The sequence below is a fragment of the Silene latifolia genome, chromosome 9, assembly GCF_048544455.1.
Source record: "Silene latifolia isolate original U9 population chromosome 9, ASM4854445v1, whole genome shotgun sequence".
NCBI lineage: Eukaryota > Viridiplantae > Streptophyta > Magnoliopsida > Caryophyllales > Caryophyllaceae > Silene > Silene latifolia.
Genome location: NC_133534.1, coordinates 53927038 through 53931670, shown reverse-complemented (window position 1 = coordinate 53931670; position 4633 = coordinate 53927038). Strand labels below are relative to the sequence as shown.

The window sequence follows — 4633 nt, the reverse complement described above, 5'->3', positions numbered from 1 at the left end:
TGGTTCGCTGTTAACTGGGCAACTTGAGTTTCAAGTGCCTTAATAGATGCATCTTTTTGTTGATCACTCAGCTGCCACTGCTTTGTCAAACACTGCAACATTGTCTTCAACTCACCTAGCTCACTTACTCCACCAAAAGATGATGCACCTTGATTAGGTGTAGAAAAGGACAGAGGCTTCTGAAAGCCTGGTTGAGTCTTATGTGGAGGGAAATACGGCTGCTGGTGCTGCGGAGGAGGTGTAGGATAAAGCAAATTTTGATTTGTCCACCTTAAATTGGGATGGAGTGCCCCTTGGTTGTTATAATAGCAACCCTCTCCTTGCCTGTATTGTTGAAAGGCAATGACCTGTTCCTTCTCTGTAAGTTAGCCAACAGCAGTGTGACCGTCGTTGCTCCCAGACCTCTCACATATGACAGTCTCCCCTCTAGTAAGCAAATGGACTGTCTGAGGCTCCCTAGCAGAATGTAGCTCCAACTTATCAAATCTAGCATTCGTGGCTTCCAGCTGAGCCACAACTTGCTTATCGACTGTATGCACTGTTCTAATACCATCCCTCAGATTTCCATACTCGGCACAGTGGTTCGCCATTTCTTTAATAAGGGCCCATCCCTTATCATCGTTTGTGTTCTCTTGGAATCTTCCGTTAGATGATGCATCAAGTATGGCTCTAAGATCATCGTACAGCCCATTGTAGAACTGGTTGGACATAAACCATGGATCAAAACCATGGTGAGGAAGAGACCTCACCAACTTCTTGAAACGGGACCATGCTTCATAGAAAGTCTCATCAGGTGCCTGCTTGAAACTTATGATCTTTGCCCTCAGCTGATTTGTGCGCTCTGGAGGGAAATATCTCTTGTAAAAGGCAAGAGCAAGGGTCTCCCAGTCTCTGACCCCCGTGGCCGTACGGTCCAAATCAGTCAGCCACTCCCTGGCTGAGTCAGTCAAAGAAAAAAGAAATAGAACCTCCTTAATCTTGCCTTGAGTTACCCCATTTATGGCGGGGATAGTAGAACAGTAGTCCGTAAAGACCTCCATATGCTTCCTCGGGTCTTCACCTGCCACACCTCTAAAGAGATTTCTCTCTACCAGATTGATATAGGAAGGTCGGATGTCAAATGTATTCCCATCCTCAGTCTGGAGATTGAAACCCTTTCGAATTGACGATGCTTTAGGCTCCGAGTGACTAGCAATGTTCGGCATCTTTACTGGTAGGCTTACAGAGCTGGAAGTATCTTCTTCAAAAGATGGGTTTTATGTAAAAAGGAAATGCTGAAGCTCTGGTTCGAAAGTACTCAAGTCTTCCTTTCGTGATTCTCTTTGCAGACGGAGTCTACGCCTGAACAGTCTCTCTGGCTCAGAATCAGCTGAAACTAACTCAAACATGTCTGACCTGGGCATACACAACACGGAAAGAAAATAAATAAGAACTGCCTCAAGGAATAAAAATTCTTTGAGACGGATAAAATAAACGAAACAGAGACAAAAAGGGCAATTGCCTCCCCGGCAACGGCGCCAAAATTTGACAGGGTTGTCGTATACCTCTCAAAAATAACTAACTAAACTAACTATATAGCTAGAGAAGTCAGGTCGATCTCCTCAGGGAGGCAAGATATCTGTAAAAGTCCGTCTATTTGGTCACAAATGGGGGTGTTTATAATTTGATTTCTAAACTAAAAAGGGTTAAAGGAAGAGAAATAAAGAAAGAGCAGTTAAGGCAGAAAAAGGGTGATAAACTATCAATAAAGAGGGGACATGTCAGGATTTCGGTTCACTACGGTAGTCCAGTGACTCAACTGTAAACAATTTAGATAAATTACTGCGAAACGGATATGGAAAGGTCCTTCTGGTCCACTTTCTATCCTAAATTACCACTAACTTAACTTCCGTCCTCGTCGGGGTAGTCTCTTTGTTCATAGCAGGTCTATTTAGTCCAATCTTCCGATCCAGGATTAAATTTAACCAGATTAAAAGGGTGACTCAGAAGCGTGCACTCAACTAAGTCGGTAAATACAGTTATATTGCTATGGCGACAGAATCTCACAATTAATTCGTCTAACTTATTTACTACATCGTAACATTTCTACCATAGATTCCCTAATCCCGACATGAAACAAATTTAGCTACTCATATCGCTATTAATACTATCAATACTAATAATAGAGAGATAACCAACATTCAACATGATAAAACAATATTAAAAATGCATAAAAGGTAATTAGGGCAAGAATTAAATGAAGCATACAAACAATTAAAGTAAAAAAATGAAAGATTAATATTAAAAAGAGAGAAAGAGATTACAATCGCAAGAATCCGGCGTAAAGAACAAACAAATCCGAGCGTAGTGACCCCGAAAGTAAAAGTTACAGTGAAGAAGAAAAGAGAATGCAGTCTTTACTGTGTAAAAATAGAAAAACTAAATAGAATAGAATGTATGATAAAAGATGCTAATGACCTAGTTGACGTATGCTTAAATAGAAAATATGCTAAGTCCAAAAGCTAAAACAAGTTCACGGGCTAATTAAAGTCCACGCCATCAAAAACTACTCGATCGAGTAGTCTGAAACCACTCGATCGAGTAAAACTCCAAGAAATCTACTCGATCGAACATAAATGTTACTCGATCGAGTAACCTCACTTTTCAGCTCTTCTTGATCGAGTACAAAACTGCTCGATCGACCAACCAATGCCATAGAAACCACTCGATCGAGTGATTAAACAGCTCGATCGAGTATTCTCCCTTCAAATCAGCTCCAACTCGTGCCTGGCTGCCTCGTAAACCGTGCCTTCACGCATCCCAATGCAGGCACTCACTTCGGAAAATCCCGTCTCCTCAAAATGCATGCAAAAAGGACGAAAAATTGTACGATTCCACTACTTTCGCGTTCATTTCTACAAAATGGACAAAACGAACCAAAGTAGCCAATTTGGGGGCAAAAAGCAATATAAACAGTACGAAAGTACATAGAAATACGTGCTAAAATATGCTAAAAAGAATATACAAAATGCACGTATCACTGAGCTTGTAATAGATAATGTGTTTATACATTCGGGGGAGTAGGTGTCTTGTGTTAAGCTGTATAGAGATGTTTTCATGTTGGTAGGAGAGGTAGATTTACCGGTCAACTTGTTAGAGTTTCCTATGGATGGATTTGAGATCATCGTCGGGATGGACTGGTTGGGTAAGTATGATGCTAAGATAGATTGGCGACAAAAGAAAGTGTCTTTGAAGGGTCCCAAGGGTGTCAGAGTGTCTTATAAGGGGTTTTTTGTGAGGCCAAACTGTAGGTTCATCGCCGTAATGACTTTAAAGTCATGTTTGAGGAAGAAGTGTCCCTTGATTCTTTGCTAAGTGAGAGACAGGCGTGCAGAACAGCTGACAACATCTGATATACATGTGGTTGGAGAGTTTAGTGATGTCTTTCCAGATGAGATACCGGGGTTACCACCTAAGTTAGATATCGACTTCAATGGGGAGCTCAAACCGGGGATAGGTCCTATATCTAAAGCACCGTACCGTATGGCACCCAAAGAACTGGAAGAGTTGAAGAAACAGTTGCAGGATCTGTTAAACAAGTGGTATATCCGGCCTAGTGTATCACCGTGGGGAGCACCAGTGTTGTTTGTAAAAAAGAAAGATGGGAGCATGAGGCTATGCATCGACTATAGGGAGCTGAATCATGTCACGGTGAAGAACAGGTATCCTTTGCCAAGGATTGATGATCTTTTTTACCAGCTGAGTGGCGCAGGGGTTTTCTTTAAGATCGATTTGAGGTCGGGTTATCATCATTTAAGGATAGAAGATGAGGATATTCCTAAGACAGCCTTCCGGTCGCGTTATGGTTACTATGAGTACATAATGATGCCTTTTGGTTTAACGAATGCACCGGCAGCTTTCATGGATCTTATGAACCATATTTTTAGCCCGTTCTTAGACAAGTTTGTGGTCATCTTCATTGATGACATCTTAGTCTACTCTAAGACTAAGAAGGAGCATGAGGAGCATCTGAGGTTAGCTCTGCAGAGTTTGCGAGATAATCAGCTATATGCCAAGTTATCCAAGTGCAAGTTTTGGCTAGAGGAAGTGAATTTTCTGGGTCATGTGATATCTAAAGACGGTGTGCCGGTGGATCCTAGCAAGATTGAGGCGGTGACCAAATGAGAATCACCGAAGAGTGTTGCTGAGATTCAGAGTTTCTTGGGTTTAGCTAGCTACGACAGGAGGTTCCTGAAAGACTTTTCTATAATCGCGAGGCCTATGACAGCTTTGATGAGAAAAGAGACCAGATTTCGGTGGGATGAGAGTTGTGAGACGGCGTTCCAGGCCTTAAAGGAGCGTTTGACCACAGCTCCTATCCTAGCTTTACCCGAGGGAAGTGGGAACTTTGAAGTATACACTGATGCTTCAAAGAATGGTTTGGGGTGTGTTTTGATGCAGAATGATAAGGTTATAGCTTATGCGTCAAGGTAGCTGAAGCCGTATGAGGAGAACTATCCTACTCATGATTTGGATCTGGGTGCAGTTGTTTTTGCTCTTAAGATTTGGAGGCACTATCTTTACGGGGCAACTTTTAAGGTGTTTTCAGATCATAAGAGTCTGAAGTATATCTACACTCAAAAATATCTTAACA

The 4633-nt window shown here is 41.9% G+C and overlaps 1 non-coding gene across 1 annotated transcript; it reads left to right on the top strand.

Annotated features, from left to right (window-relative positions):
- The first annotated feature begins 723 nt into the window (after positions 1 to 723).
- Positions 724 to 829, top strand: LOC141603900 (small nucleolar RNA R71). Its single transcript, XR_012525736.1, has one exon. It is a non-coding gene; the product is annotated as a small nucleolar RNA R71 (small nucleolar RNA).
- Positions 830 to 4633: the final 3804 nt, after the last annotated feature.